Genomic DNA, 22,568 nt, shown 5'->3' with positions numbered 1-22,568 from the left:
TATTTGCTATTGATCTTTTTTTATTATGTTTACTTGCGAACTAACAATGATCTTTAGCTTTTATTCATAAAAATTACTTTTGATTTGTACCTTCCCTCATTTGCTTTGTAGTCCATCCACAATGTATAGATTTGAAATGGTCAATGCTATTTAACCTTTTTAAGAATCTATAACAATCCAAAATGTATTTTTTTTCTTACTATACGCAAGTTCATCTTCAGAGTTATGCACAGGATTGTATTATCACTCCACTTGCCTCTATACATGCTTTTTACACACATGCAGTTTACCTTATGACATTTTCCTATTTTTAAAGTTCTTTTGGGTTGCTTATACATTTCCATAGTTTTTGACATTTTTATTTCTATATTGCTCTTTTTAGGACATGTTGAGTTTTCTTTAATTAGCATTTCTGTGAGTGATATAAACTGTTGTAGAATTCACTTTTCACTTGTCAATTATTGAGCTTTTTGTCTAGCTAAAGCCAAAAATATTAAGTAAAGCCTCATACTTTGGGCGATCCTTAGACTTCCACTTTATAAAAAGCACAAATTAAAGAAAAAATATATCCATTAAAATGCACTTTTCTTTTTGAATCTTAAGGAGTGGATCACTTGGCTAGGTATAAAGTCTTGCAGCCTTCTTAGAAACATATTTCCTTTTCTTCAATGGACATATTAATGACTTTGACATCGTAAGAACAACATTTTTTGTGGCCAGTTGGGGCAATTAACTGCTTATTAATGACAAGTTTTAGATTTGATTTAGTGTTAATAAGTGTTATGATAGTTGTCAGCTAACAAATGATATAGGAAGGCAAAAGAGGAAGGAGCAACAAAACCCCCTGAAGGTCATAATCAGAAATCATTGGGCACCATAGAAAAGTATAAAAATGATGTGTTGACTCATTTAATAAAATATGGAAAGCTAGGAGTGCTGTTTTTCTGTTACAAAGCATACAAAGCTCCTAATCCACTGCTAACCTTCACATAGCTATAGAGTAAAATTCATTTGTTTTGACTGAACACAGTTGTCACCACGGAGTGCTCAATGAATACATATTTGTATAGCCCCCATTGAACTCAATGTTCACTTTATAAATTGGTACGTAAGAAGCTCCCCTACCCCGATGATGGATTTAGGCAGAAAGATTTTATCATATAAAACAGCACTGTACCAATTTTCTTTTGGATATGTGATGATAACTCAACAACAATATTGTATCAATATAATCTGTTTCATTCCAGCTCAGTTACATCCGTATATATTTTTATCCTTTTATTGTGGGCAGCTAAATCATGTGATCCCAGTGTTGACCACCAATCCAGAGTTTGCTCTCCCAAGTAGACACCATATCAGTCTTGTCTACGTGCATGGTTTTCTTTCTGTGAACTACTAGATTATATCAGCGTCCATCAAATCCTTTTTAGACAGCTATTTAACCCATCCTCAACAAAGTCCACAAAGTCCTTATTCCTCTGTATATTCTCTAGTATAATGTATAGAGTACTGCTGAAAATATAATTTCTACCATAGGACCCTGAATGGGGTGAGTGAATCAAGCTTCTAATTTAAGACCTGAAGTCGATTTGTTCCCCAACTTCGTTTTAATGTTATACAAAGTCCTATCTCCATACAGCATTAAGTTGTATATGCTACAACATTCATTAAGTCTGAATTTGTGCAAGACTTTTGTGAAGAACTTCGGGCTTCGATTCTACAACTTTAAAAACATGCTGGTACCTGTGTACTGAAGCCAACTTCTGATTCTTGTTTTAAAATGTTTTTAAAGTTTAGAATTGAAGCCCAAAGTTATTCACCAAAGTCTTCAGACTTAACAAATTTTGCGTCGCCATAGCACATACATTATAATGCTATATGAAGACAGGTCTCCATACAGCATTAAAACCAAGTTAGGGAAAGATTTGACTTCAGATTTTAGATCCGTAGCTCGAGTAGATCACCCTTAGTCCATACAATAATTAGACTTGCAAATATATAACTCCACTGACTCACACTTACTATGCTATCTATGTGTTTTGTGTGGAATTTTTAGTGTATTTACTTGAGATGCTCCTTCACACTGCTCTCCCCTGTCCCCCACTTTTAAGAGCTGACAGAGAGAAAACTATCACTAGAGTAAAGCAGTGTGAAGCGACATCACATAGAAATACCCTGAGACTTTGAAATATGTATCAAGGAACTTTTATGAGTAAAGGACACATTTTCTAAGTAGAGGATAGATAAAGTGCAGTGTGATGTATAATCGAAAACGAAGAGTGCAGGACTGTGGAATAGACTACTTTAGGAAAACCAAATTAGAAGGGAAGAAGAAACAGCTCTTATATTGCACTGAAACAGGTATATACACGTCATAACATATTTCCAACCTATGTTTGAATATTATATATATAATTTTTTATTACAAAATAAGTGTATGGTTTCTGGAAATAATCTTTAAAGTCCCACCATGTATTCTACTTCCTTCCCTGGTTCTTTAACTCCTCTTTGTGGAGACTTTTAGAACAGCATGTACCGTAATTTCACTTGACTTTATCAGTAAGACCATCAGTGCGATCATACAAAGCCCCCCTTGTAGTGACTTAATTAGAACATGCCACGTTGCACTAATGAATTCAGTGTTCTTCTGTTGGGGTCTTTATGTAGCCCTTTAAAAAAGAATAGTGTTGTAATAACATTAGCCCTATTCTATATCTACTACTATAATAAGGATTACCATTCAGATATTTACTTCTACTCACAGCAGCATTAAACTGACAATGGGTTCCTTAAATGTATAGATGGTCTTATAATTTGTGTTGATTGCTACAGAAAGACAATAATTTGGCACACCCGTTTAATAATAGCATTTGCTGCACTATATAGGCAAAAAAATTGCTGAAGTTAATTTTGAAAAGATGTCTAAACCTTTTTTTTTGCCTATATAGTAGGGGATTTTAAAGTTTGAACATTTTTTACTATAAAGAACTCTTGTATTTGAGGAAACTCCAGTATTTTTTTAAATATACAGTTAATTGTATTTGAATTGTTATTTTTTTTTGTATGTATGGTAGCATTATGCTGTAACTCTTTGCTTTATCTGTTTCAATAGAATGTGAAAAGCTTCTCTGCACAAAAGCAATACAAGTGTGAATATGACATTTAAATACTGTAATTATTGTTCCCTTGCAAAATAAAAAGCAATAATAATGTGTGTTTTCCTCCTACAGAAACCCTTCCTAAAAGAATTGGATGTCAACTTTAATCCATCTGTTGAAGACATAGTCTGTGGCTTTGACAATATAGTGGAAGGTTTAGTTATCAGTGTCCAGCAGATGCCAAGGATTGAGAATTTTCTTTTCCAGGTAATTTGTTAGAAAGTCATTGTATTCTTCTTCCTCAATCAATTAACCAAAATGAAAATATAAAGTGAGAAGCATACAGTCCGGGTAAACCTAGTGAAGCACCAAACCCGACTTCGGATTCCTAATTTTAAATGTTTTTAAAGATTCCAAAATGAATACTGAGTGACTTCGGGTGAAACAAAGTTTGCCTACATGGAGGCAATTAAGTTTAATGCTTTATGGAGACAGGTCTCAGACAGCATTAAAACCAGTGATCTCTGATCCTAAGCCCGATTCGCTCAAGCCTAGTCATGACATCATTGGCCTAATGAAGCATTGAGAAGGCCCTCATAGGAAAGCCAGGGCTTTCTCTAAAAGCTGATTGGTGGAGATCCAAAACCTGACCGATCAGATGCTGATGACCTATCCAGATGATAGGTCATCAGTTACAAATAGTTGGATAACCCCTTTAGCAGTACATATTAGTATACTAATCAGCAAAATATTAACACGGGGGGGGGGGGGGGATGTTATCTTACATTCTAGAATAGAGGGTAAAGTTTTGTAAATTACCTATATTTACCACTGTAGTAAACTATACATCCAAAATCTTATTTTGTAACACAGATACAAACCAAAATGATAGAGCTATAGTACTAATTGCATGCAGCAGCTTCAGGTTTGTTAGACCTCATGACTGCAAAATAAGGAAACAAAGTCTTGCTAAAAGGACATCAAAATATACCAGTGATCCCTCAAGTTATATTATTAATTAATTCCAGAATGATCATGTATGTTTAGGACCATTGTAACACAGCTCTATGGAAAACCATTAATTGCTTCAAAAGCCACAAAATATCACTCCAAGATAAGAAAATGAAAATTTAAGATAAATAAGCAGATAACTAAGACAGATAAAGCAAGTCCTTACACTTATTAGTCAGTGATATCTGCTGGAAGCTGTAAATAATTCCTGTCATGAGGACAGGAGATTCTTTAGGGTCCTGCATAGCACACAGTGTACTATAAAAATAAAAATAAGCAGCCCTCATCTGTTATCCAGAGGAGTCACTTATCCTGGCACAGACAGGAAGCAGTGCAGAACATGTAGTATTATACCACACTATACTGTAAAAGGTTGCTATTAGACAACTAATATAAGTGATTTACCAGAGAATGTCCATGTTGATTGGCTGGACCTTAGACATTGTATGTTGAGTATAGTTGCATCCTGAGTAGTGTTGATCGAACATGCTTGTCCGAACACCAGTATGGCTGGAGCATCTCGATGCTTGGCTCATGGCGGTATTCGGCTGAATACCACATATGCTCGAGCGCAATGGTTGAGTCTTCTCCCCGCACGTTTCTTAGCCAATAAATGTGAAGTACTGCCATTACTGCAATGCCGTAGCCATGTTGGTTACTGGCATTACAGTGATTGGCTGGCCAGAACGCGTCATCAGATGCTATATAGCACCCGAAGACGTGTGTTTGGATCAGTCTTAGTCAGGGAGAGCTGTGCTGAGGAAGGGACAGACAGTGTAGGGGTGATATAAAAATATTTTTATTAGAAAAACTTTTCAGAGACCCAAAAGTCTTTTTATGGACTATTGTGTGTGGCAGCAGCAATATATATTTTTGGTGCAACCTGTGCTAAATTGCTAAACTTTTACAGACCCAAAAGTCCTTTTAAGGACTATTGTGTGTGGAAGCAACAATATCTACTTTTAGCGCAAACTGCGCTAAATAGCTAAAACTTTACAGACCCAAAAGTCCTGTTAAGTACTATTGTGTGTGGCAGCAATATCTATTTTTAGGTCATCCTGTGCTAAATAGTGCGCAATAGTTAGGCCGCTACAGACAGCGACATTAGCTGCGCCAGATCTCCTATGTAAAGTATGCGCATCCCAAAAATATCTGTGACATTCAGAGTACTTTTTTCATAGACGGTGTCCGCTGGGAACAGTGACATTAGCTGCGCCACATCTCCTAAGTAAAGTGTTCGCATCCAAAAAATATCTGTGACATACAGTGTAATTTTTCAATAGACTGTGTCCACTTCTGAAAATGACATAACCAGTGCCACATCTGCAGTGTAACATGTGTGCTTAAAAAATGTATCTGTGACATACAGTGTACTTTTTCAATAGACGGTGTTCACTTCTTTCAGTGACATTACCAGTGCCATATCTGCAGTGTAACGTGTGTGCTTAATTTTTTTTATCTGTGACATATAGTGCACTATTTCAATAGACAGAGTCCGCTTCTGACATTAACTTTAGCAGTGCCACATTTGCAGTGTAACATGTGCGCTTAAAAAATTCATCTGTGACATCCAGTGTACATTTTTAATAGATGGTGTCCGCTTCTGACAGTAACTTTAGCAGTGCCACATGTGCAGTGTAACATGTGTGCTTAAAAAATGTATCTGTGACATACAGTGTACTTTTTCAATAGACGTTGTTCGCTTCTTACAGTGACATTACCAGTGCCACATCTGCAGTGTGACTTGTGTGCTTAAAAAATGTATCTGTGACATACAGTGTACTTTTTCAATAGACAGTGTTTGCTTCTTACAGTGACATTACCAGTGCCATATCTGCAGTGTAACGTGTGCGCTTAAAAAATGTATCTGTGACATATAGTGTACTTTTTCAATAGATGGTGACCGCTTCTGACAATGACATTACCAGTGGCAGATCTGCAGTATAAAGTCTGCGCTTAAAAAATTTATCTGACATATAGTGTACTATTTCAATAAACAGTGTCCGCTTCTGACAGTGACATTAGCATTGCCACATCTCCAGTGTAACGTGTGCGCATCCCAAAAATATCTGTGACATCCAGTGTACTTTTTCCGTAGACGCTGCGGACAGTGACATTACCGGTGGTACCTCTCCTGTATAACGTTTCCTTATCCCAAATACATGTGACATTCCCTGTGATTTATTATTAGCTGCTGGTGACTGCATTGACATTATCTGCGGGATATCTCCTGTGTTTCCACATCCCAAATACCTTTTTAAATTTGTTTGCGCATACACTTCCAAATCTTATGCTACTGTACGTGTGACATACTTTCAAGCATATATAACATTTAATAAATTGAAGGCAAGCAGTAAGGGAAGGGGAAGTGGCTCTGATGGTGCATGAAGAGGCTGTGGCCCTGGGCGCATTGAAACTGTGCCTGATGCCAGAGCACAAGAAAAACAACCATCCACGATACCTAGCTTCATGTCCTAGTTTGCAGGGCGGCACAGGACACCACTCTTGAAGTCAGACCAGTGCGACCAGGTGGTCGGTTGGATTGCAACAGATATCGCTTCCAGTCGGTTAAGCACCACCCTTTCTTCCACCAAGTCCAGTTTCAGTAGTCAAGAGTCTGCTCAACACAATCCTCACCCTGATCCTCCTTCCTCCCACCATGGAGAGTCTGGGCAAACAAGTGAACCCACATTTGGATATTCCGAGGACCTCTTTTCAGCACCATTCCTTGATTTGGCCCTTTCGCCAAGCACGCTTGAAGAGGGACAGATCTTGTGCCATGATTCCCAAACTCTTGAGCATCCACAGTCACAAGAAGATGACGGTGGGGAACCGCAATTACTGTTTAATGAGGTGGATAATGATGAGACACAGTGGCCAATAAGTCAACGGCAATTACTGTCTCAAGAGGTTGATATAGAGGATGAGACACAGTTGACAATCACTGAGGTAGTGGTTAGTTCAACAAGTCAGGATGATGAGCAGAGTGAGGAAGTGGAAGAGGAGGTGGTGGACGATGAAGTCACTGACCCAACCTGGGAAGGTGGAAAGCCGAGCGAAGACAGCAGTACAGAGGGGGAGGGATCTGCTGCACTGCAACAGGCTGGAAGTGTAATTGGGGTGGCAAAAGTGAGAAGGCGGGCCACAGCAAACAGGCCCGCAACTGTTCCATGGAGCACCCACTTGCAGAAATCTCCCTTGCCAAGGGACGACAAAAGAATAGTAGTTTGTAACCTGTGCCGTACCAAAATGACCCGGAGCGTGAACACTAGCAACCTCACCACCACCAGCATGATCTGCCACATGGCATCCAAGCACCGTAATAAGTAGGACGAATGCCTGGGTGCACAAAATGTGTCTGCGGGTCACACCACTGCCTCCTCTTCCCTGTGTTACGTGCTGGCCAATCCACTGTCGAAGGTGCAGGCCCTTATGCCTCGCGCCCTGCACCTGGACCTTCGCAAGCACGATCAGCGACCACATCCACTTCCATGTTCCAGCGCAGCATCCAAATATCCTTACCCCAGGCATTTGAACGCAAGAGCAAATACCCAAACACCCACCCACCCACAGGTTATAATACTAAATGTGCAGCTTTCCAAATTACTAACCCTGGAAATATTGCCATTTAGGCTTGTGGACACTGAGGCCTTCCGCAGCCTGATGTCGGCAGCCATCCAGCGTTGTGCAGTCCCCAGCCGCCACTATTTTTCAAGGTGTCCCATGCCCGCCTTGCACCAACATGTGTCCCGTAACATTTCCGTGCCCTGACTGATGCAGTTACATGGAAGGTCCACTTAACTACGGACACATGGACAAGTGCATTTGGCCAGGGATGCTACACTTCAATGACGGCACACTGGTTGAATGTTGTGGAGGCCATGAGCGAGTCGTGCCCTGGGATGGCACAGGTGCTACCGACGCAACGGATTGTGAACCTTACGTCGATTAGTGTCTCCGCCAACACCTACGTTAGTGGCTCCACACTGACGCAGAGCTATGGCAGTGAATAAGAGACCAGACTGAGCTGTGGCTCTCGCCACTCAACCTAGAACCAGGAATGGTTGTGTCTGATAATGTGCGTAACTTGGTGGTGGCTTTGGAGCTTGGCAAGCTCACACACATACTATGCCTAGCCCACGTGTTCAACTTAGTGGTTCATTAGTTTCTCAAAACCTACCCCAATTTGCCTGAGCTACTGGTCATTGACAGCTTAAGCCAGTCTGTCAACGCTGCAGCAGCGGTGGAAATTGCCAGCTCACCGGCTGTTATGCGACATGAGCATGCGCTGGAACTTGACGTTCCACATGTTGGCCAGGCTTTGTGAGCAGCAGAGGGCAGTAGTGGAATACCAGCTGCAATATGGTCGTCGCCTTTCCAGTCAGCTTTCGCTATTCACAAGCGAGGAGTGGGCATGGATGTCTGACCTCTGTGAGGTTTTAAGAAACTTTGGGGGAATTAGCACAAATAATGAGCGGCAATAACGCTATTATCAGTATAACCATCCCACTTCTGTGTCTACTCAAAAGCTCACTGCTCACAATTAAGGATGAAGCTTTGCATGTGGAAGAGGTGGAAATGGGGGAAGACATTACACCGGGTGATAGCCAGACCACCCTCAGTTCGTCTTCTCAGCGCAAATTGGACGATGAAGAGGAGGAGGAGCAGTAGACGTTGCCTCCACTAGAGAGGGTAGTACCCATGGAAGTTTAATTCCATCTGTTCTGCGTGGGTGGGCAGAAGAGGAGGAAGAGGATGAGGAGATTGAGAGTCATCCTCCTGATGACGACAGTAAATTATTGCCTGTTGGTTCTCTGGCACACATAGCTGACTTCATGTTAGGCTGCCATTCCCTGTGACCCGCGCGTTATACGCATTTTAGACAACATGGATTACTGGTTATTCACCCTTCTCGACCCCTGCTACAAAAGAACTTCTCATCTCTTATTCCTCTGGTGCAATACCAGATGGTCCTTGTTGAAAAATTGCTCCAAACATTTCCAGCTGACAACGCTGGAGGCAGAGTCAGTAGTTCCTTGGGCAACCGAGGAGGGGAGACAAGGGGAAGACGCAGCAGTTCTAACAGAGGCAGGGCAACACTCTCCAAGGCTTGGGACAGTTTCATGACACCCCACCAGCACCCTCACCCTGATGCGCAGCCTCCTGTCACAAGGAGGGAACAATTTTGGAAGAAGTTGAAGGAGTACATAGCAGACCGTGTCAGCGCCCTAAATGATCCCTCAGTGCCTTACAACTACTGGATGTCCAAGATGGACATGTGGCATGAACTGGCGCTCTATGCCAGGGAGGTGCTGGCCTTCCCTGCTGCCAGCATTTTGTCTGAGCGGGTATTTAGTGCTGCTGTTAGCATTATAACTGATAAGTGTACCTGCCTGCTTATTTTTCACATATAATGCCCTTGCATATAATGTTAGGGTTAGCTGACCTACAGGCCCTCGCATATAATGTTTTACAGGGTCAGCTCACCTGCAGGCCCTCGCATATAATGTTTTACAGTGTCAGCTCACCTGCAGGCCCTCGTATATAATGTTTTACAAGGTCAGAACACCTATAGGCCCTCGCAAATTATGTTTTACAGGGTTAACTCGCCTGGAGGCCCTTGCATATAATGTTTTACAGGGTCAGCTCACCAGCAGGCCCTCACATATAGTGTTTTTTTTTTTTTTGTAAATCTCTTTTTATTGTTTCATAGTTTATAAGCACAAGTACAAAAAATTTTTCGTCATTTTTTATACACAAGCAGTTACAATTTTGTACATTGTTGGGAATAACACAATCCACAAATATTGTTACTTATAAGCATTTTTTTCCAAATATGCACTTTTTCACAAATAGTTAGCAACAACTAGCAAAGGAAAGTAAGGAAGGGGGAGAAAAAGGGGGGGTATAACCCAAAAGAAGAAGAAGGAGTGGAAAAAATAATAATAAAGGGGAAAAATAACAACAGTGAGGCTTCTCAATGACCCAAAATTTAAATAACTTCTAAAAGTTGAGTGCAATAGTTTTATAGAAAATGCAGGCATGACAGAAACCACGTGGTATGGCTCAATTACCAATTTCAGTCGAATCAACAGAAAAGATATATTCGCGTAAAGCATTTTAGAAGACCTTTATGAAGGACATTATGGTGTTTCAATCCCTCCCCCATCACATCAGTTACAAACTTATATGTATATAGAAGGAAATGGAGGGAAATGAAAGAGACTCTCCCTTCGGAACTGCTCCTAGATCATATCAGACAACCGCAGAGTCAAGGGCTTCAGAATCCCTTACAGCTTGAGACTGTTTCCAGGGAAGCCAAGTCTCCAAATATTTTAATCTGCTACCATGGATCCAACCCACCATCTCCTCCAGCCTATGTAGCTGATGCATTTTGCTGAACCACATTTTTAAATCTGGTGGAGAGGTATCCCTCCATTTTGTCGGTATCAGTAGTTTAGCTGTCGCTATCATATGAGTGGGAAGATTTGCCTTAGAAGGTTTGAAGTTAGTAGTAGGGATCCACAACAAAACCAGTTCAGGAGAAAGAGTCAGATTCAATGAGCAAACATCATTAATGGTACCCTCCACATCCTTCCAAAACTGTTTAATTAAGGGACAGGACCACCAAATATGGACCATAGATCCCACCTCTAGTTGACATCTCCAACATCGATCAGAGGGAGAAACTCCTATAGAACTCAAGTACTCAGGGGTTTTGTACCATCTAGTAATAGTTTTATAGGAATTTTCCTGATATCGAACACAAGAGGAGAAACCTTGTGCATGGGAAAGGACATACGCAGACTCCACCTCAGAGAATACCCTCCCTAGATCTTTCTCCCACTGACGTATAAAGTATGGTTTTTGAATGGCAAGCTCAGAAAGCAGGTTATTATATGTGATTGAGAGTGACTTTTTCAGAGCAGAGGGAAGGGTGGTGAGGTTTTCTAGCCAAGTGGGTTCCAAAAACGTGTGGTCTGAAGTTTTTTCATATTTCTTACATAAGTTTTTAAAATCCCAACATTGCACCAGAGAGGGGGGTTTCCAGCCCAATTTGGTATGTGCTTCTGTTAACGACAAAAATTTGTCATTGTCTAGTACTTCACCTACTCTAACATCCCCCCACATATGCCACCAACTTTTATCCCTCCCGTCCATTTTATCAAATAAGTAGGGCAGAACATTTAAAGGGAATATCTTAGATATCTTATTTACCCTCAGTGAAGACACTGACGAGTTGCGATAGCAAACCAGCATGCTCTTTGTCAGCGCGCACATTTTCTGACAAAGCGTTAGTGGAGAATGTGGGAGCCACAGCAGGGCACGTCTGTGTATGCCTAAAAGAGTCCTCTCTATGTCCAGATATGGAGCTTGAATTTTTTCATTTGTCAGTAGCGCCCATCTAGTTAAGTGAATAGCTCTATTATATAAGGCCATATCAGGTAACGATATACCACCTCTGAATTTCTTCTGGGAGAGAAGCTGATAGGCAATTCTGGGCCGTTTGGATTTCCACAGAAAAGAGGAAAATGTTCTTCTGATCTGTGTTAGGTAGGAAGTGGGGACATGGATCGGCAAGGCTTGGAATATGTACAATAGTTGGGGCAAAACAAACGTAGCTAATAGGTTTTTCCTACCAAACCAGGACATAAAAGGTACTTTTAAGGAGGATATAAAGGACTTGATCTTAGTAAGTAATGGCGTATAATTTAATCTAAACAGTAAATTCAAATCTGCTGGGACATTGACCCCTAGAAATTTAATAGCAGTTGTTGACCATTTAAACGGGGAGGAATGTTTAAGTGAGTTCAAGATCTTATTCGGGACATTAACTTGTAGGGCTTCTGATTTGGAGAAGTTTATTTTGAAATTAGAGACTATATTGTATTGATCGAATAGGGACATTATGGCGGGGAGAGCTTTTTCAGGATTAGAAATTATGATTAGCAGGTCGTCTGCGAATGCAGCAGTTCTGTGATGATATTGGCCTATAGAAACACCTTGAATATCTTCAGCTTGTCTAATTCTTAGGAGGAACATTTCCAAACATAAAATAAATAGTGTGGGTGAGAGGGGACATCCCTGTCTAGTCCCATTTCTGATGGGGAAGGCATCCGACAGGGCACCATTAACCAATACCTGAGCCATTGGGCACGAGTACAGTGAGAATATGGCTGAGACAAATGCCGGAGGGAAACCAAATTTCACCAAAGTAGCACTGATAAAGTCCCAATTTACCCTGTCGAATGCCTTCTCCGCATCAGTACCCAGTAATAACAAGGGGGAGTTTGTGACCCGAGCATTATGAATTAGGTGAATTATTCTCCAAATGTTGTGTTTCCCCTCTCTACCAGGGACAAACCCAACCTGTTCAGGGTCGATAAGTCTAGTCAGTAACGGAGAAATCCTATAGGCTAACAATTTAGACCACCACTTCAAGTCACAGTTGAGAAGGGATATAGGTCTGTAGCTCCCACATTCCTCTGGGTCCTTCCCTTCTTTATGCAGGATGGTGATATGCGCCCTCAAGGCCTGGGGAGCTAGCGACATCCCCCCAACAGTGAGTTGCAAAGATCCGTAAAACGAGGTAACAGAACCTTCTTAAACTTTTTAAAATAGATAATGTGCAACCCATCAGGTCCTGGGCTTTTTCCTATGGGGATGGAATTAAGTGCCTTCTCAACTTCCGTCACAGAGAAGGGTCTAAGAAGATGCTCGCCTTCCTCTACTGAAAGTGACGGAGCTTTAATTGATGTCAAGAACTTCTCTATTAATGAGGTTATCGTTTTTTCACCCGATACAGAATCTATACTCGGAGTTGGAAGGTTGTAAAGTTGTGAGTAGAAAGATTGGAATGCTTTAGCTATGAGTGGGGTCGATGTTACTCTCAAAGTGGGACCAGTTTTAATCGATGAGACAAAGGTTTTTTCCCTTCTCTTCTTAATTAGATAGGACATCATTCTGTTGCCTTTGTCCCCATGTTCATATATTTTACTCTTCAAGAGCAATAAGGACCTTGTCCCTTTGATGTTGAGAAGGTCTCTCACTTTGCGTCTAAGTATGACCAGGGCATTTTTATGGATCTCAGAATGTGTCAGTTTGTGCAATTTTTCTTGTGTTTGAATCTGGGAAAGCAGGGACATCAGTTCCTTCGTGGACTTTTTCTTGACGTGGGATCCCAATGCTATCAATTCCCCTCTTATGTAAGCCTTATGGGCTTCCCAAAGTATTGGGGTAGATATATCTGGAGTAGCATTTATTGTAAAATAATTTTCTAATTTGGCTGACAGTGAGTCTATGTGTGGTTGCGACTCCAGGAGTGTAGTGTTTAACCTCCATGACCAAGCTCTATGAGGGAGTTCTTGAAGGGACAAAGACATTTTAACAGGGGCATGATCTGAGATCACTATATTTCCTATCTCCACCTCCCTCACATTAGTAATGTATGCGTCAGTCATGAAAAGGTAATCTATCCGACTATATGAGTTGTGGACATGTGAATAATACGTAGAGTCTGATTCTGTTGGATGAACGGTCCTCCAAACATCAATCAAACGTACCTCCGCTAAAGCCATCATCAATCTCCCCATTTGTTTCCTATTGATGTTATTAGCTCTTGGTGTGACAATGTCCAGTGAAACATTCAGGTCTCCTCCTACCACTAGCATACCTTCTGAATATTCTTTAATTTTCCTAAGCGCCTTTATTAGCCAGGGAATCTGACCGGAATTCGGGGCGTACATATTGGCTATAGTAATTCTTTCACTAAAAATAGTGCCCTGAAGGATAAGTAATCGTCCCTCTGGATCAACAAAGGATTTGGTCAATTTGAATGGGATTGATGAGCTAATAGCAATGGAGACACCTCTAGAGGCAGAGGAATAAGTCGCATGAAACCACTGCGCATATTTTGCTGTAGGTAATGAGGGGGTATGATCATGGCGGAAGTGAGTCTCCTGCCAAAGGACAATGTCTGCTTTTTGTTTCAGCAATAGGTTGAAAATTTGTCTTCTTTTTTGTGGGATATTGAGACCATTCACATTATGTGACAGTATGTTTAGATTAGCCATAGCCTACATGTGGAAGAGCCCAGCAAAGGTATGGAACCAGGGGAAAACATTTTTACAATGAACTGCAACAATGGACAATGGGTGGCAGGCATTTACCAACATTATCCATAATGTGGGTGGAAGCGTTCCACCAGAGCCAGCCCCACCCACCCCGCCTAACGGGCAGAGAGGATGGCACCAGCCCGGCACAACACCCCACCCCTGCATGGGAGAGAGGAAAGCCTGTAACATCAAGACAAGCTGCTATGACATAACAGCTAATTTAACACCTTATTGTACGGCGGGTGACTACAAATAATGAATGCAATGTAATACTGCATATTATGAACCTATAACGGTGAGAAAAACAGTCTAACTGCTCTAGGCACCTTCAAGCTAAGGTGACAAGTACTTTTGAACATACATGTAGTAGATACTTCTCTACTATGAAGTGGTTAATTGGTATCAAAAATAATAAATTGAACATATAACCAGAAAAGACCTCTATGTGTAACCTCAGAGGATTTCCAGCCCACATACATGTGCCCACCTTGGTGACGCACCAAGGATATATGCGTAAAACTATGTGTAGAACTGGAGAGATAAAAGTGTGACTTTAACAGGAGAGTCCTTCCTTAATTCAGGTGATCTTCCTGTTCTTGGGCGATTTCGGTTTCTTGACTACCTGCCATGTTGGAATCTCAGGCAGGTCCGGTAAGTCTAAATCCTCTGGGACTGGCATCCACGACTGCACCTCCACAGGAGTGATACCCAGCTTGTCCCATGCAGCTGCTAAGTCCTGCGGCGTTCTAATGATGATCTGCTGACCAGCCTTAGATGTTGCAAGGCCAAATGGAAAGAGCCATCTCACTGGCAGCTTATGGGATCTCAAGGCATCTGTGACTGGCTTCAAAGCTCTGCGTTTTGCCAGAGTGCTGGACGCCAGATCTTGGAAAAATTGTATGCGTGCTCCATTATAGGAGATATCTTTGGCGTCTCTGGCAGCTTTTAAAATGGCGGCAGTGTCCAAAAAGTTCTGTAAACCGCATATTATATCTCTAGGGGGGCCGTTTTCAAGTGGCTTAGGCCTTAGAGCCCTATGGGCCCTCTCAATCACAATCTGTGCGGCCTTCTCTTCCCCTATCAGTGATGAGAAAATGGCGGTTACCGCGGGTATAATTTCTCCCGGCGGGACGTCCTCTGGCACCCCTCTTATGCGGACATTCTTCCGCCTGCTCCTATTTTCCTGGTCTTCCAGGTGGAGAAGCGCCGAGGTGAGATGAGAGCTGTGATCTTGTAAGACCTTCCGTACAGCCTCCCCGTGATTGGCGATAGCTGCCTGCGTCTCCTCCAGCGCCATAACGCGGCCCCCAATCTGCTTTACCTCCGTCTTTATATCCGAAATGTCCTTATGTAAGGGCTGCAGCGCTTTGTAAAGTGTCTTCTTGAAGAAGGCTCTGGATAAGGGCAGGTCCGCAGGTTCGGGTCCCTCCGACATTGCGCAGGAACTTTCCCCATCTGAGTCATCCGGCAGCGCGGCTGCTCTGGCACCCTCCGGCGCCATCTTGGCTCTGTGAGCTGGAGAGAAACTTCGTTTCTTCAAGAAGCGATCCATCTCTGACTGCGTGTGAACCGCTTTTTGGGTACTCTGTGCTGTATCGCTCCTTTCTTTGTTTGTCTTCACCATTTTAAGGGGATATAACACCCGCTATACCGAAGCTGCAGCAGTGTCTGTGAGGAGCTCTGGGATCAGACGTCCATCCCGGCTCGCGGCTAGCTCCGCCCCCACATATAGTGTTTTACAGGGTCACCTTACCTATAGGCCCACACCTACAATCTTTTACATGGTTAGCTCACCTACAGGCCCTCCTATATAATGTTTTATAGGGTCAGCTCACCTGTAGGCCTTCACCTATAATCTTTTAAAGGGTTAGCTCACCTGCTCATCTCGGTAGAGCACCCTAGCATCCCGAGGTGTTCTGCCAGTGCCCGCAAAAGCAGAATGCAGCATCTCTCGCAGCAAGGCCTAGAAATGCTGCATTCTGCCACCCCGCTGTGATGCTGGTAACATGTCTGCCATTTTGTGTTTGTACCAGGGGTCTAAGTATGTTGCGACCCAGTATTCGCCCTTGCCCTTTATACTTTTTAAACGGGGGTCCCTCTTCAAACACTGGAGCATGAAGGCCCCCATTTGCACTAAATTGGAAGCGGTGGAGCGGCCTAACTCATGCTCATTGCCCAGGAAAATGTCGTCCTCGGTCTCCTCCCCCCATCCACGGACAACACCAAGGATCCCAGAAAAGTTTAAAGCCTGTTCTTCTTGCTCCTCCTCCTCCTCCTCCTCCCCCTAAGCACCATCCTTCTCTGACTCCTCTTCAGACTCCTGCTAACTTTGTCTCAGATGAAGTAGCCCCCCCTGGGAATTCTTTCAGCATTGCGACTTCCTCATCTTCCTGCCCCTGCTCCTTGACGGCTTAATCAATGACATGACACAATGCACGCTCCAGAAAGATGGTACGATGTCACTGATGGAACCCTGGCTGCGACTGACCAGTTTGGTGATCTCCTCAAATGGCCGCAGAAGTCTGCATGCGTCGCGCATAAGCAGCGACTGGCGTGGTGAAAAGAAACCAAGCTCCTTAGACCCTTTCCTGCTGTAGAGTTCGGACAGGTAGTCGTTAACGGAACAATGCTGCTGGAGTGGCCTGTCAAGAATATACAAGGTGGATTTTCTAAAGGCCTCCGAGTCCACCAGTTTATATGGCAGTAGTTCGGGGGCTAGCAGTTCCAACAAGCCAGCGGTTGGGCAAGAGGGTTATCCGGCGGAGGACAAATGGGAGGAGAGATGATAAGGGGAGGAGTCAGGACGTGGAGCATTGAGAGTGTGGCTTTGTGAGTTCTGACGGCATTGCTACCACTGGGTTCAGTGATGGGAGGCCAGGTGCCTTCTTAATGCAGTCGTCCCTAGGTAAGTGTTGGGCTTACCGCGACCTATGCGTTGAAAGCACAGGCTGCAGATGGCAACACTATTGTCAGCAGCTGACACGTTAAAAAAGCCCACACTGCGGATCCACATGCCGGCATCCTGGGAGCATCAGAAGTGACCGTGCATGGTGGAGATTGCTTTTTGCCACTTGCGCCCTGCAAACTCTGCCTGCTTCTCCTCCTTCTCCTTCCTCTCTGCTGCTCCTCTCCTTCTGAACTCCCCTAGTCTTCCTCTCTTGTGGGCGCCTACATGATGTCCATCTACATGTCATAATCGTCACCTCCACCATTACTGATATTTGAGATCTCAGAGTAGGCAACAACAGCGGGGCCTCCCTACTTGGGCTGATCTGGGTACTGTCATCAGACCGCTGTGTGGTGGCAGTTGCTAACTCCTCTTCCTCATACAATGTCAAGAATGGCTTCACATCAGTTAGGACTGGGAATGGATGGTAAAATAATTCCTCTGACTTGAGTGGAGGGGTTATGGTGGTGGCGGTGTATTTGGGGCTGCACACAGAGAGAGTGAGGAGGGTGCAGACACAGAGGATGAGGAGGGTGCAGACGCGGAAGGGTGAGTGAGCCACTCAACCAACTCTGGTGTGCCCTTTGAAGTAATCTCACGTGCCTTCTCCAACTTCCCACCTAGGCTTCGGCCTGTTGCACCTGCCCGACCCCAACCACCCCTGCGGAACGGCCTGCCTCTTACTCTGCCTGGCATTTTCGAAATTACCTTGTGCCTAAGTCCCTAGAGAAGAGCAGTATTTGTAGAAACAAGTATATCGCAGCCCTCAATGTATTTTGTGGAAGCAGTTATATCAAACACCTTAATCAATATTTTGTGGAAGCAGGTATATCGCAGCCCTTAATTAATATTTTGTAAAAGCAGGTATATCAAACACCTTAATCAGTATTTTGTTGAAGCAGGTATATTAAACCCCTTAATCAGTACTTTGTGAAAGCAGGTATATTGCAGCCCTCAATCAGTATTTTGTGAAAGCAGGTATATCAAACCCCTTAAACAGTATTTTGTGGAAGCAGGTATATTGCATTCCTCAATCAGTATTTTGTGAAAGCAGGTATATCAAACCCCATAAACAGTATTTTGTGGAAGCAGGTATATCGCAGCCATAAATCAATATTTTGTGGAAGCAGGTATATCATAGCCCTAAATCAATATTTTGTGGAAGCAGGTATATTGAACCCCTTAATCAAGATTTTGTGGAAGCAGGTATATCGTAGCCCTCAATCAGTATTTATGAAAGCAGGTATATCAAACCCCTTAATCAGTATTTTGTGGAAGCAGGTATATTGCAGCCCTCAATCAGTATTTTGTGGAAGCAAGTATATCAAACCCCTTAATAAGTGTTTTCTGGAAGCAGGTATATCGTAGGCCTCAATCAATATTTGGTGGAAACAGGTATATCGAACCCCTTAATCAATATTTTGTAAAAGCAGGTATATCGCACCCCTCAATGAATATTTGGTGGAGCCGATTATATCGAACCCCTTAATCAGTATTTTGTGGAAGCAGGTATATCATAGCCCTCTATCAGTATTTTGTGGAAACAGGTATATAAAACCCCTTAATCAGTATTTTGTGGAAGCAAGAATATCGCAGGCCTCAATCAATATTTGGTGGAAACAGGTATATCAAACCCCTTAATTAGTATTTTGTGAAAGCAGTTATATCACACCCCTCAAACAATATTTGGTGGAAACAGGTATATTGAACCCCTTAATCAGTATTTTGTGGAAGCAGGTATATCACACCCCTCAATGATTTTTTTTGCCACAACAGTTATATCACACCGTTCTGTTTAATTGGGGCAACAGGTATATAGCAGCCCTCAATCAGCATCTTGTGGAAGAAGGTATATCACACCACTCAATCAATTTTTTGGGGGCAACAGGTATATCACACCAGTTGCAAATAGTTGTTCCAATAGCACTTGTCCTTCTATATAGCTCCGGTATCGCAGCAGAAGAGCACACAACTGCTGCACAATACAAATGCACCATATACTTTCTATGTTAGATAGTATATTTTAGGTATATCACACCCCTCAATCAGTTTTTTTTGGTGGCAACAGGTATATCACACCAGTTGCAGTTAGTTGTTCCAATAGCGTTTTCCCCTCTATATAGCTGCGGTATCGCAGCAGAACCGCACACAACTGCTGCACAACACAAATGCACTGTAATATACGTTCTATGTTAGAAAGTATATTATAAGTATATCACACCCCTCAGTATATCACACCTATCGATAGCACACCTATACCAGTCCTTAAAAGGATTTTTGTGGCCCTATTACCTAGCGTTTGGTGTCCCTAACAGCCTGTCCCTGCTCCACAAAGCAACCTCTCCCTACACTTGCAAAACACAGAATTTAAAATGGCTGCCAGATAGGGTTCTTTGATAGGGTGGGGGTGTGTCCATGTGCTGAAAGGTCTCAAATGGCTGTCCTGTCCCACTTGATGGATGTGTCATGGGTCAAAGTTCGGCGCAATGCAAAAGAATATGGCGCCGGCTGACATCGCCATATGTTCGCAAAGTTTTGCAGCGAAACGACCGCCGGGACGAACTGCTAGGCCATCTCTAGTTATGTATATTTTCATAGTCCTTTTAACAAGAGTGTATATTTCCATATAGGGCACTGGTGACATCTAAAAAGCCTGAAACTACTGTATGAAATTAGTAACATGACTCTAAAATTTTAGGGGGTCATTCATTATCCCGAAATATGCCTCTATTAGGCGTATTTCAGGAACAGATTGTGGCGAAACTGTTGGTTGAGCCGCAATCTGCAACTTTTCCCCAATTCACGCTAGGTCTAAATAAGTGGTTGTGGTGTGAACGGGGAAGGGGATGGGCTGGCAGGCCCATCTCATTCATCATTTTCTACGCCTGTTTTAGGTATAGAAAATGGTCTAAATGTAAGCCAGCTAGGAAGCTGTCTTACATTTAGACTGGTGCTGGATGCGCTAAAGTTATGTAGAGGCTTGCGCCTCTTCATAACTTTGGCGGATCCACCACCATATATAGGGGTTATTAAGACCGGTGTCTAGAACGCCAGTCTTAATAAATGACCCCCTTACTCTCTCTCAGTGTGATCTATATAATAATGTCTGGTGGCAACCAGGCAGCATAACCAGTACAGCATGTCATTAGAAATTGAAGCATACCATTTGGAAACAAATGGTATTTTCACAGTATTATTTTCATCATCATATAACCAGGGGTCCTCCTCATAAATGTCCATTAATCTTGTTTAAGACTTGAGGGTTCACCACAAAAAAAAAAAAAAACAGTTGAAAAGGTCGATCTACATAGAACCCTCTTTGATAGTCACCTACAAACTATTGATAGGAGCTGTTGTAGGATTGTGGTCTTCTCAGAGAGAATACATATGGTGTAACTGACAATCTTTGTTAGGGAATCATGTCTAAAAAAAGAGATGTTTTTTTAGACAGGTGGTCTCAAAAGAGATGTGTATTATGTTTGTTTTAAAAGAAATAGTGGGCCAACACTTCAATATGGGACTAATCTGCTGTTTAATCGGACAGTCTGATCTGATTATCTTAGTTAATAATGAGGCTTATTATTTGTATGATTGCTGTTATTTCACTTAATCTACAGTGGGCTAGATTGCTCAGACCAGCTTGATTTCAGAGCAGGGGTGTTTAAATTGTTTTTGATTACAGTGGTTGGTCTAGGATAACATATAATCACATTTGTAGTCATAAGGTAAGGCATAGGTATTAATAATCACTTATCTCTGTTATGTAATAAGCACTTCATCCATGTTTTACACTGTGAGCTAATCATAGAAATAATGAACTGATAATGCACACAGGCTTGTGAAGGCCATGAGGAATTATATTCCTTAATCATATGAAGAAATTGCTAAGTCTTTTCAACATGATTAGAAACAATGCATGTGATGGGGAAAAAGAATGAACCATACAGTAGCAGATTGATACAGTAGTCAGTGATGTAACAGTAAAAACATGTCATTATAGAGTAGTCAGTGTCTTCCTTTTAGACACATTTATAAAGTTGAAATCCACAATTTTGGCGCATAAAAGTGATGTGTTTAGACTAACTTACAGCTGGACTGAAGCTTTTGGTGAACAGAATATTTGGCACAAATGGACAGATTTGTAACGTGAAAACAGAATGTCAGTGAATTGGGACAGAATTTAGGTGCATTGGGATGGATTTTCAAGGGTATATTTTCTGTATACACTAATCCAAATAATAAGTGGCATAGACAAAACTAGACAGTCTAAAGATGCATCAGCCACTATGATAAAGTTGGAATATTTTCATGCTGTCTACATTTTCTGCAAATTAGTCAGGATTAACACCTTAAGGACCTCCGCCGTATATGTACGGAGGAAGTCCTTTCCCCAAACACGGTGCCCGCTCGCATGTGCAGTAAGCACCAATGCCGCCGTGTTTCTGCTATAGCAATAAGGCTGATCGCATACATTTTCCCCTTCAGATGCTGTGGTCAAATGTGACCACTGCATTTTTGCAGTCTGGAAGTCGCGCACTTCTGCTCCGGTTACAGCATTTCCCGACTGAGATCGGGGATCCTGTTATATCTATAAATAAAAGCCCTAAGCCTCAAGCAGGCTTCGGAGCTTATTTTAGGACTATACCAATACAGGTGACAGCATTGTATTGGCATAATGCAAATTAAGTCTTCAATGATGGCTATATAGCCATCAATGAACACAATGGGCAATCTAATGATTGCCAGTTATTGTTACCCAAGGTGACTTAAAGTAAAAAAAAACTTTAAAAAAAAACTACATGGTATGCAACCGTAATTGATGCCATTAGAAAGTACAACTTGTCCCGCCAAAAATAAGCCCTCATAACGATATGTGAATGGAAAAATAAAAAAGTTAGGCGGGGAGTGAAAAACGAAAACGCAAAAATGGAAAATCTCAGGGTCCTTAATGTGCCAGTGTCTCTATTAACGTATGGTATATTAAAATATGAGATTTTGAAAGATGCTGTCTAGCCAAAATTCTTCAGCACACTATTGAACTATTAGATATATTTTCCACTTGAATTCTCTAATTTCATTAATCCATTGTAAAATCATCTTGTAAATGGGTTAACTATTAAAGAAACACTGGATAACATCTATAATATATTGCTATCGGTCATTCCTTAAACCAAGAGTGTGTTACTACTACAGTCCGCAAATAGTTCATATCTACTGATTAAGCAATTTAACGAGGTCTCAGTTGCCTATTATAGTTTTCTAACCTTTTGTAGTAAATATAAAGGAAAAAGAGAATGGAACCATATATTACTGAGTATATTATGCTTGTTATTATAAAGGAATGTGAACAGAATGCACACGTTTAGACTCAATTGATTTCATGAATAAAATTTTAAA

General features: G+C 42.0%; 1 pseudogene; it reads left to right on the top strand.

Annotated features, from left to right (window-relative positions):
* LOC122925882 overlaps positions 1-22,568 on the top strand; it is a 2,558,103-nt pseudogene that overhangs the window by 335,882 nt on the left and 2,199,653 nt on the right.

This window comes from Bufo gargarizans, chromosome 2, assembly GCF_014858855.1.
Source record: "Bufo gargarizans isolate SCDJY-AF-19 chromosome 2, ASM1485885v1, whole genome shotgun sequence".
Classification (NCBI taxonomy): domain Eukaryota; kingdom Metazoa; phylum Chordata; class Amphibia; order Anura; family Bufonidae; genus Bufo; species Bufo gargarizans.
This window is presented reverse-complemented; position numbering and strand designations above follow the sequence as displayed.